At 35.8% G+C, this 12748-nt stretch overlaps 1 protein-coding gene across 1 annotated transcript in view; it reads left to right on the forward strand.

Annotated features, from left to right (window-relative positions):
• The first annotated feature begins 390 nt into the window (after positions 1-390).
• slc7a9 (solute carrier family 7 member 9) overlaps positions 391-12748 on the forward strand; it is a 294481-nt gene continuing 282123 nt past the window's right edge. The window contains exon 1 of the mRNA XM_028810064.2: positions 391-481. The gene's annotated coding sequence lies outside the window, so the exon portion shown is untranslated. The remainder of the gene's footprint in view (positions 482-12748) is intronic.

Below are 12748 nucleotides of genomic sequence, written 5' to 3' on the forward strand. Positions count from 1 at the left end.
TGGCGGGCCCATAAATGTTGCGGTACACCAGTGTTCAGATGTGATGCCATTGGGATTTCTATACTCATGAAGATTAGTAAATATACACTGTTCTCCTGACAACTGTTATTTTACATTTTGTATAGACCACTTTTTATAAGAACATAGGAATGCAGTGAATCGAAAATATTGTTTTCTCTGAATTCTTTTTTCAAGGGAAACTGTAAACAAATTAAATTTAAATCAGTTTAAATCGCTAATCATGATATAAATATGGTAAAGCGATTTAAAAAACACACATCCAAACTTTTAAAAACACATTTAACAGGCGGATGTGTATTATTAAACAAGATTTTTAATGAAAACACTGGTTTTGGTACGTGCGAGTTAATCATTTCATTTTATGTTGGCCTTCGCCGCCAAAACTCCTGTAGTGCCTTCCCAGCCGGAACGAAAGTTCACTCTGCCTGAGGCAGACGGTAGGAGCCATCGTGCGAGATAGGTTTGTATTTCGTTTATTTATTTTCGGGACTACAGTCCTCGAATTTTGTATCTTGGTTTTGCATGCTTCTATGACCCTTTTTTTAAAATTGTCTTCCTACCGACGTGTATTATCACTGCTTACTTGTATTTCATAGCAGGCTTCAGTCCCAGTTTCAAATTGGTACAAAAAAGTGGATTGTAACTATGTGGCTCTAAATGCATTTTGTGTTTAAGCGTCGCTTTTTAAGTTTATTCAAGTGCCGTATAGTTTTGCTGTTGGCTTGGGTTTCTGCTTATAGTATTGATCTTTTTTGTGTTCGCATTTTGCGCGTAATCGGCTATGACGGACTGCACCTTTTGTCAGTTTCTTTCTTAATCACAGATTCGAAAAAGTAACTTTGGCTTCTTTGTGTGGAATGCTTTCTTAGGTGTGCTTACTTTGGAAGGGAAGTATGTGCTATGACCGTTTTTCAGTAATGTTTATGATTTATGTCTTATTTTACAGATGTGTAACAAAACCAATGTGTCTTAAACCATTAACGATGAAATTATACCTATTTTTAAAATCTTGTTTACACATTGTAGTTTAGGTCGCCTTTTGTGCGTTTTCCGCCTGACATCTACAGCAATTCATCCTTTATTGTACCCAGGCTCTCGTAATTTATTGTGGTGTGCACGTAAGCATTCTTAAGGCAAAGATAGGACAGCTGTCAACCGTAAATAAAAATAACATTAATATTTTTGTAGTAGTTAGATGATCTTCACTAGTGATAAAGATGCGCTGATAGTCTAGTGAAGCCGAATGTCTTTTTTTAACTAGTTTGTGTCAATGCTATAAACTATTCCCCATGAGCAGTGTAATACACTGCATTATATTACTAGACTCTAATATGCTGCAACAGATCTTTCGCACTTTCTGAAACATTTTAGAATGTGGATTTCAAAGTATTTAAAATTACCATTTAAAGCGGTAATAATAAAATAAAGTTAACATGTAATGTTTGTAATTATTGTGTGAAATTTCTGACATAAAATTACCCCGTCCTGTCAACACTTTATTAATCATTTCCTTTTTGATTAGAATACTGCCCTGCCTTTATGCGTATACATCAATATTTTACTTGAATGCCCTCATTAACTTCTAAGTAAAATGGGAGCACATTGCAATAGTAATGTTTGCTGCCAGTTGATGAGCAATCATTTGTAGATTAACATTCTGCGTTAATTGTTGGTGATCAGTTTCACCTTGTGTGGCTTTCATGAAGGTTAAATTTAAAATGTAGAGTAACTGTCCTTGCAGTACTTGCATGTCTTTAGATATTTTAATCGTTTGAAGTTCTTGTGAAAAATTAGTATTTTTCATTAGAATAACACATTGTTAATAGTACTGTATTTAAAGAGTCAAAATTTAAATATACTGCAGGGCTATACGGAATAAACTGTAGATTTACAAATTTGTAAGTCTGCAGTAACACTTGGTGCTTGTGTCAAATGAGTTTCCTTCTGGATTCTTTCTCGTTTATGTATAGCTGACATGAGAAGTCAAGCAAGATGAAACCTTTTATTGGCTAACTGAACTGATTACAATATGCAATCTTTCGAAGGCAAATGAGGCCCCTTTTTCAGGCAGGTTGTTATAAAAAATAACTGATTCAACTCCTCTATAAGAAAATGCAGTGAGAATTTTTTAGGGCTTATTAATGCACTTGCCATACTTGCATTCCACTGGAGATTGTATCTGGTGTTGTGTGAAAGTACTTCATACCATTCCCTTCTTGTTGGAATCTTTCTTTTTAAGAAGCATAAAATAATTTGTACCTCTTTGGCAGGTTTGGTGAGTAGAACATAAGCCTTTAAATGTTATAAAGAGAAGTTTTTTTTTTTTAAAAAGTTATAAAGTTTATTTTGTCAAGCCTTTGATGTTTTAAATAAATAGACTAGATGAAGTGGAAAATGAAGTATAATTTCAGCAACTTGCCAAGCCATATTTTATATAGGAAGCTTTGGAACTAGGAAGACATGGATTTTTAGCTTATTTAATACAATAACTATAATGTGATTTAAAAATTAATACGGTAGGTTACAATGTACTTAATTGACTGTCTGTAAAAGCAGTACATGAATAAAAACTTAATACAGTATTACTTTTAAAGTGTATGGCTACTGCGGTGGGTTGGCACCCTGCCTGGGATTGGTTCCTGCCTTGTGCCCTGTGTTGGCTGGGATTGGCTCCAGCAGACCCCTGTGACCCTGTGTTCGGATTCAGCGGGTTGGAAAATTGATGGATGGATGGATGGATGGTGTATGGCTAAAGAAGATAACGCTGCAAATGTAGAAATTCTTTTCTGCTTTACAGCAAAATAATTTGAGGCTGTTTGAAAAGGCACCACTAAAGCATTACGTCTGTCTAAGATTATAACCTCTGTATTATGTGCAAATGGAATGGTTAAGAGCTGACTTGCATTCCAATGAATCACTTGATCACTTCTGTATGCAGTATGCGCATTCAGCCTTAAGAGGTAAACTGTTAGACAGAAATGTATTTGTCCCCCGGGGGAAATCTGGCTTTTTACAGTGGCTCATTAAATAAATAGATAAGTAAATACACACACACACAAACTATGGTCCGAACACATACCAAAATGGCTAAAAGAAAGAAAAACTTCTGACTTGATAGTTCTAGTTACAGTATGTATCTAAGTAAACTGCACAGTTATTAGCAATGTAAAAACTTATTTCCTATACAAATATTTATTTGATTAATTGTATTGTAGTGAAAATTATACTGTGTAATAAAATAAATGGAACATTCTGTGAAAGGTATGGCATAAAATAACCAACCTTGTGCTTCATCATGGACAAATTGTTATATTTGGAAGTCCTTTGGTAATAAAAGCTGGAGAAATTATGGTTGAAATTAGATTTATAAAATAAAAATAGTAAAAGGAGTAAAGTAACTTGCTATTAAAAAGACTGTTTTCACTACTGACACATGTTTAGAATTTGATGCATCTCCAATCACTCATTGAGCCTGTATTGGTGGAGTCCAGTAGTTGTGATCAAGTTGTGTGATCAAGACGAAGAAAAAAAAAGGTAATTCTCATTTGTACAGGTACCACTGACTTTTACTTGCCGACTTGCTAGCAATCAATCAGAATATGTGCACATTCACACAAAAGGAATCTGAATGTTAGCAGGGGGGGCGGCACGGTGGCGCAGTGGGTAGCGCTGCTGCCTCGCAGTTGGGTGATCTGGGGACCCGGGTTCGCTTCCCGGGTCCTCCCTGCGTGGAGTTTGCATGTTCTCCCCCGTGTCTGCGTGGGTTTCCTCCGGGCACTCCGGTTTCCTCCCACAGTCCAAAGACATGCAGGTTAGGTGGATTGGCGATTCTAAATTGGCCCTAGTGTGTGCTTGGTGTGTGGGTGTGTTTGTGTGTGTCCTGCGGTGGGTTGGCACCCTGCCCTGGATTGTTTCCTGCCTTGTGCCCTGTGTTGGCTGGGATTGGCTCCAGCAGACCCCCGTGACCCTGTGTTTGGACTCAGCGGGTTGGAAAATGGATGGATGGATGGATGGATGTTAGCAGGGTGTTAGAATTTGGCACAACACCTTTTAGGTCATTGCTCTTTAAGGGACACCAAATTAGCTTAAAAGGACTCTAAATTCGTGGGCATGGTTGTGTTGGTATACCTCAGAGCTGGGTACAAGTGTTGTTTGCCCTGCAATGTAATAGTGAAGTATGCAGTGATGGACCCAGTGATTCAGAGTTGTTTTTTTTTTGGTAAGAGGGGAAACTTACAAATGCAACAGCAGTCCCTTTCGGAGAGCTGAGAGATGATTATGTGATTGCGTAAATAATACTTAATCATAATCTGTCATTAAACAGTCATTAAACAAACCCATTCCCCAGCTTGTGCTCCTGTTCCCTTCTGACTTTATTAATTGTTTAAGGAATTCTGACAATTATGAGTAACCCTGGTTTAAGCTTTTTTCCACCCTCAGAAAATGATTAAATGGATACAGAGAACTCTGCCCACGCTAATGTAAGTTTTTGTGGTTGTTCATAAGTGAAGTTTGAATTGTAATGCACATTATCACAGGTAGCTTGACTCTGACTTTTAAGTGAGACAATTTTTTTCTTTTTTGAAGCCTTTAATATGTAGCACCTTTAATTACAAGAGCAGACCTACCAGATAATTTCATTTTAATTTCAAGTTGAATTCCATTTTGTATTGAGTCCCTGAATGTTAATTTGTAATTAATTTTGAAGCTGTAACATAAATTAATTGATGTTTCTATGTAATGATTGTTGGTGCAAGTCTGGACAAATACTATCACAGAGCTGGTGCCTGTATAGTGTTCTAAATAATAAACTATGCCATTTGTTGCTATATACTAGTGGGGATCATCATTCGTAACATGTACAATTCTTAAAATGATTAAAAAAATCTTTTTTTAAAACATATGCAAATTATTTAAATTAGCAAATGTATGCTATAGATGCTGTTAAATATTGTAAGGATACCAGCTAAGTATAGACTACATTTCCTCTGTATAACCTTGATAAAGGATCAGACACAAATAAATTCTTACATTTTCTTTTAGCTTGTTTGATTATGGATATGCAGAGTCTCTTTAATTTCTCTGAATGAACTTTTCTGATGATGCTGCTGTATTGGTATTACACATTGACATGAAAGACCTTTGTTTTCTGACACTGAAAATGTGATGTCTGCACCCAAAATAGACCAGTCTTGTTTATTTGTTCAGCCCCAGTGCTAAGATCACGTTCATTCTTCTGCCAGTAGTCATAAAAATATGACACGATTCTTTCAAGCCCCAAGACGATAGCAATAGTTTCCCCAGTGTGATCATCTGTAAAGTAAGAATTCTGAAGGCATCTGTTTTTCGGTTTCAGTTGTGGTTGTGGTCAGTATAGTGAAAATTGAGACTTAGTGTATGGCCAAATGATGCAGCTTTGAGAAAAGAATTTGGTATACATATTTGACTAAAATATTTATAGCTTGCTATCTCCTTGGGTCCAAGGTTCAAATCAACTTTCTGAACCCTGCTCTATGTACAGTGTGAATCGGATCTTACACTGTGCAATTCCATGGTGTATCCCTCCATTGTTCTCTCTTTCTCTCATACAGTTTACCAGCTGAAAATTATTCTTTGATCAACAAATGTTTGTACTTTGCACTATGATGTTTTAAGTTGAGCAAGGTTGCTGCGATGTATGTCATGTGCTTAGTAGCTTCTTCATTTTCATGCATGTAAACAGCTTTTGGGTTTTTGAAAAGTTAGTGGTGGTTCCACCTTTAGCCACCACATCACGACAAGTGCCCTTCTAGCGAGTATGATTCCATGTCATACCCAAACTAGTTAATTATTCTAGACAGTAACTCAGCATTAATTTCAGCAGGAGTATGTGTGTTTATGTCCAAAGTCAACAACGTGGACTGTTAATAATTTCAAAGCATAGCACATCAATTTAATAAAATTACATTACAGATAATGAAAAATGTTGGACATTGCCGCAGCTCCTTAAAACATGACTATGTACCTTGTAAAAAAGACTCATGTGTCTATAAGGTGCTGAAGCCCAGTCACGTGAAAACCAACAGAGTGTGAGTTTTGAGAGGCGTGCAGCATTAAACCCGGAAATACCGGAGACGCCAAAGAAAGTGTTAATTGTGCATTTGGTTAACAAATGTATAACTTAAATTAATGTAATTTCTTAAGTCCATTTTCACAAGTAAAGGGTCAATTGTTAAGCAGAAAATTGTTCTGAACTAATAGTCATACTAATATTTTACATGACTTAGTGTTTATTATTGCTGTAAATACATTAAATACTGTTCAGCAAAATGTTTATACTCTGTTTAATATAGAACCTACCTGCAATAATTAGTAGAATATTGCATTAAATATTTAAGAGATGTTATGTTAGGGATGTAAACCTGTTTCAGCATTGAGTTTGCAATTTTTAGTACCTTATATTGATAGTGTCTAGCTACAATGCTCTTTATTGAAAGTTTCCTGTATTTCATAGTGAAACAACATTACAATTAATACTGCAATATTGCAGAACAACATATATGTGTATATATATATATATATATATATTTTTTTTTTTTTTTTAAATGCTCTATTTTTGTTGTTTGCTGTGGAAGAAATTATACCGGTCACCCCTGCTGGGTATCCTGTTCTCCTTTTTTATATTGAAGAAAATAAGTACAGTACAGGCATGAGCAAGCATCAATCAATCTTCTTTATTTTCCAAGTCTTGCAAGAGGTAACACTCATTAAGTCAGTCAAATTAAGTTAAGTCATCAAATCAGTAAAGCAATAAAGGAAAGTGTTATAAAGAGGAACTCATGGTGTGTCCTTTTATACATCCCAAAATCAGATTTCAGTCCCCACTCATAACATAACCTCTAATACCATTGGTTACACCTAGTTGCTAACAGGACATGGCAGAACAGAGATACCTTAAAAGGTCACTATCAATCTGGTCCACTGTCAGTTTCGTTAACCTAAAAGTTCATGACCTTAAGGTGCTGAAGTACATCTGCCTCTTATGACTTGTTCATCCACACAGTCTGTAGCTTATCCTGCACAGTTTAGTCAACCACAAGTTTCCCTTTCCACTCTTATCATGACTTTTCAGCCGCAGGCAAACCAAGCAGTTAAGTGCCTCAGCGATTATGCCTTAGAAGAAAAGCACCTTTAACTTTATTTTCTTTTATTAGTTGAAGCCATGCTGTTTTTGCAGTACTAAATAATAAAACACACTTAACTGCCCTTTTCTTACTAGTTCAGACTCCTTTGTTATAGCAAACACCAAATTATACCTCAGCTTCTAAGCATAAGCTCAGAAGGGTAAAGACTCAAAATAAACCCAGTAAGCAAGGTAGCTGCTTTTTCTTGTCTTGTCAGCACACCTACATTACATGTCAGGCGCACATTGAACCAGTTGTCCAAATTGCATTTTCTACATTGCCTTGTGAGAACCACACCTGCATAAACCTACCTGTATAGTTGTTCTACCTTGTGTACTTTCAGCATTTCAACATTAAAGCAGTGTTTTTGCAGTGATTGAATTGGTTTCTGTGTTCTAAGTGAAAAACCACAGTGACTACAGTGAACTGCAAATCATTCGTCTTCTACATTTTAAAGCTACCATGCCAATAACCTGGTAGTTCTTTGGAAGATCCTCATATTGGCAGCAGAATTCAGCTATCAAACGGTATGAGTGTAGATGCTGAATATAGTTGGACAGAATAACCTGTGCCCTGTTGGATCGCCATAGATGAACTAGGCATTGACAGCCCTAAAAAAGTTGTACTGAGGCAGGTCTGTACTCATCAAGGTTTACTTTGTATTGTCTCTTTTGCTTTATACATACGTGCTGTCTAGAAGCTGATTATTCTAAAGCCTGCAGTGCTTTTATTTACTGGTTTTATTACTGTTTTGAACTCTTTGGCTTAACGCTGTCCTTCGATTAACTCTGTTGAGTGGTTTCTGAGCGAGAGCTCTATAAATCATCTCTTTAAACTAGCATTTGATTGATTAGTGTGTCCATGTCCGCTGTTCAGTTATTTTGAAATCAATTGCTTTCTTTAAAAAAAAAAAGTACAATAGAATAAACTATATTTAAAATTACAAATACATATTGACTAGTGGCCACCCACAAAAATGCAAAGGCTCACCTTAAGATTTTGAATTAAGATTCTTCCACAAGTGTGCTCAGAGCAGTTTTCTGAGCTCTTCTCTAGATTACTAACTGCTGTTTAATACCATCACCTTCTTATTAAAACAAATGGAAAATAACTCATAATTTTGATTTTACTTTTATTGCAACACGTTAAAATCCCCTGTATAATGAGCCTTGTGTCGTACAATTTGTCTCAGTCTTACCTTGCTGCTGGTTTGACACATAATGCATAGAACAGTGTGATTAAATTAGAAATATTCAGGTCACTTTTATTAAAGTATTGTTACAGCTGTTAAGGAGAAAAAAAAAGTTGACAAATTGTACCGACTAAGATTTGATACTGTGACTATCACACATTTTTTTTTCCTGAATACCCTGATTATTAAATATGCATTGCTGCTCCCCACTGTGTAGTGGACACCTCCAAAATAATAGAACAAGTTCACCCTCAATCTGCCTGTTGTTTTACTTTATTCACTGGTCTCATGTTGTTCCTGTCTGGTTATCTGACAGGTCATTATTTGTCTTTATATTTGTCAGGACAGTGAACTATAAAAGCAGCCACAAAAAGGGGCCTAAAAGCTTACATCATTTTTTTTTTATTTCAGTAATGTTACAATGTTGCTTGGTTCCTGTTTGCTAGGGTCTGTGCTACAAATGTATTCTGATGTGTCTTTTTGCTGCATGGTCAGCTGTGAGGAATACAAAGCAGGACTTTGGTGGAGACCAGTGGAAAGCAGTTTTTGAGATGGTACAAAAGGAAGAGTTGAGTGACTGTGGTGAGGAATAAGATTGTGCTTTTGCGCCAGACTGGCTGTGTAGTTTAAACATAAACATAGTGAACAGGTGCTTGTGATTTTGAAGGCTCTTATTTTTAGTCAACAGTTGTCTGAGTACCGCTAGGATTTGATTTTTTTTGGGGCGTGGTGGGGGAGGTGATTTTGGTGTTTGTACTTGCTCTGGCTGCCTCTACAGCCGTTACAATAATAGTAAATTATAAAAAATCAAACACATGTAACACCCAGCATTATTAGCCTAAATTTGAATATATTTGAATATTTACTTATTTTTAATTTGAATAGTTGAACCATTTTGGCTAATTTGACAGCCCTAGTACACAATGTTAAGTTTCCAATGCTGAACAAACTGGCTAACAAATGTTTGTGCATACCAGCCACAAGATCACCATCACTGGTGCTGGGGGGTAATGCAATTGTGTGTCAGCGTTCATGTCTGAAAGATTGACATGCTGAAGACTACAATGAGTGTTCAGAAGGAGAGATGCAAAGTAAGCAGTATCATGTAAGGTGTCTGTTCTTTGGAGAAGTTTTTAAATTTTTTCTGCACTTTGTAGTGGCAGCTTTTGTGGAAGAAGTTCAAATGTTAAATACTGGTTATCTGAAAATAAATGTTTATCTGAATGTGCAAAATTTATATATTTTGTGTAACATTTTTTTTTCTATTAAATAGAAATTGTGATCACTGTTTCAAAAATTCCGTGGTTTGTCAATTTATAAGCTAAATTCTGCATATCAGAAAATAATGCTATATTGATTACAGGTTATGCAATATTTAGATGCTGAGCTTGATCCACAAGTCACAGCCTTTGTGGTAATTGTTCTTTGTTTGATTGTTCTATATTCTGTGCTGTTTAAAAAAATATAATAAAAACTCCAGCCTTGCATTAGAGTTTAAAGTAGTTAATATTTTAATGACATCTCATGTGGTAATGCTCCATCATGTTTTAAAACTATTACACAGTGAATATTGAACTAAAGTTTGACTTTAAACAATTGTGTTGTAAATTAAATCACAACAATTAAATTGCAATATCTGTAAGAAAAATCGCAATTCAGATATTTTCCAAAAACTGTTAATCACTAATTAGCAACCATATCATTCCACAGCTTTGGGACCCTGAAACTAAAAACTCAACCTCCCACTCTTGTTTTATTAATTCTTGGAATATTAAATAGGACAGCATTTTGAAATCTCAATATGCATTCTGGATTGTAAGTAAGGCTTTACAAGTTAAAAGGAGGATTTTGAAATCATCCCTAAATTTAACTCTGAGTCAGTGTAAGGAATTGGGAACAGGAGTTATGTGTTTGTATTTTCTGGTTTGTGTAATATTTTTGTAGTATAATTTTGAATTACCTGAAAGTTGCATAAAGAACAACTTAAACAGCCTGTGAATAATGCATTATAGGAGTGAATCCAACTAGAATTAAATCCATGAATTAATTTCTCAGTATCTTAATTTTCCAACATTTCTAAGGTGGAAAAAATGTTTTTCATAGTTTTATGATGTGTGTTTTAAATTACATGCTAGTGTCAAAAATAACACTTAAATTGCATGCTGATTCAGTAAAATTAATGTTGACTCCAACTGAATTAAAGAGTGACAGAATGTAGCATTTAAAAAAGAAGCTGCAAAGGAAAAAACTGCTTTATAAGGCATATAAGACTAATGACTGCAAAGTGAATCATAGAGCGTATGAGAACATGAGGCAACTATTAGGAAGGATATCAGGGAGACTAAAAGGCAGTTGGAGAGGAGTATATCAGATAAGGTGAAAGAAGACCCTAAGAGATTTCAGTATTTTAGTAGTAAAAGAACAGTCAAGGAGGAGGTCAAGTGCATCAGAAATAGTGAAGGGGAATTAAAAGATACAGACAATAACATAGCAGATGCCCCAAACTTGCATTTTTCTGAGGTGTTTACAAGTGAGCAAGTGGATAACCTCCCAGAGGTTACTAGCAGTGTGACTACTAAGGAGGTACTGAGGGGAAATTGTAGAGGGAGAAGTGCTGCTCAGATTAAATAAGGTGAAATCAAACAAATCACCAAGACCAGATAATATTTATCCTCGAGTTCATAAGGAGGCTAGTGAGAGCATACATATATAAACCCTTTTAGGAAGTCACTGCGCATTGGAGAGATTTCGAAGGACTGGAAAATGCCAAATATCATCCCATTATATAAAAAGGGTGACAGGGCAGATCCCAGCAACTATAAGCCAATAAGCTTAACATGCGTCACATGAAAATTTAATGGAAGGAATTATTAAGGATAAGATTGAGGAACACCTGGCAAGGACAGGAGTTATTCTGAACAGTCAGCATGTCTTCAGAAGAAGGATGTCGTTTTTTACTAACATGCTGGAATTCTATGAGGAGGCAACAAAAGGAAACGATCGAAGTGGAACATATGATATTATTTATCTTGACTTTCAGAAAGCATTTGATAAGGTGCCAAATGAGAGGTTGAGCATCAAATTAAAAGAAGTGGGAGTTCAGGGTGATGTTTTTAGATGGGTGCAGAATTGGCTCAGGCACAGGAAGCAGAGGGTGATGGTACGAGGAACCTCTTCAGAATTGGCCGATGTTAAGAGTGGTGTTCCATGGGGTCAGTGCTAGGGCCGCTGCTATTTTTAATATATATAAATGATTTATATAGGAATATAAGTAACAAGCTTGTTTAGTTTGCAGATGATACCAAGATAGGTGGATTAGCAGATAATTTGGAATCCGTTATATCATTACAAAAGGACTTGGATAGCATACAGTGAATTTGTGAATTTCCCCTTGGGATTAATAAAGTATCTATCTATCTATCTATCTATCTATCTATCTATCTATCTATCTATCTATCTATCTATCTATCTATCTGTCTGTCTGTCTGTCTGTCTGTCTGTCTGTCTGTCTGTCTGTCTGTCTGTGTCTGTCTGTCTGTCTGTCTGTAGGCTTGGGCAAATTTGTGGCAGATGAAATTTAATGTCAGTAAATGTAAAGTATTACACGTAGGAAGTAAAAATGTTACTTCAATGTTACACAATGGGCGGTCTGAAAATCGATAGTACACCTTATGAGAAGGATTTAGGTGTCATAGTGGACTCTAAGCTATCCACTTCCCGACAGTGTTCAGAAGCCATTAAGAAGGCTAACAGAATGTTAGGTTATATAGCATGATATGTGGAGTACAAGTCCAAGGAGGTTATGCTCAACCTTTATAATGTACTGGTGAGGTCTCTTCTTGAGTACTGTGTGCAGTTGTGGTCTCCAGGCTACAAAAAGGACATAGCAGTGCTAGAAAAGGTCCAGAGAAGAGCGACTAGTCTGATTCCAGGGCTGCAGGGGTTGGATTATGAGGAAAGATTAAAAGAGCTGAGCCTATACAGTTTAAGCAAAAGAAGATTAAGAGGTGACAGAATTGAATATGTTTAAAATTATGAAGGGAATTAGTACAGTGGATCGAGACTGTTATTTTAAAATGAGTTCATCAAGAACACAAGGACACAGTTGGAAACTTGTTAAGGGTAAATTTCGCACAAACATTAGGAAGTTTTTCTTTGTACTTAATATAATATTATTTACCAAAACAACTTCTAAGAGAGTGAATGTTCAATAAGCAGCTGTTAAAACTGCATACTTCTTTCTGAACTGGTGATATTTTTTTTGTTTTAATTTAAACTAAATTTCTATTACAGGAGCCCCTGGTGGAGGTTCTGGTTTTATCTCTTTGTCTAATTATATACCGTATATTTTGGTTATCAAGTAATTTAAGGT

Source organism: Erpetoichthys calabaricus, chromosome 9 (genome assembly GCF_900747795.2).
Source record: "Erpetoichthys calabaricus chromosome 9, fErpCal1.3, whole genome shotgun sequence".
Lineage (NCBI taxonomy): Eukaryota > Metazoa > Chordata > Cladistia > Polypteriformes > Polypteridae > Erpetoichthys > Erpetoichthys calabaricus.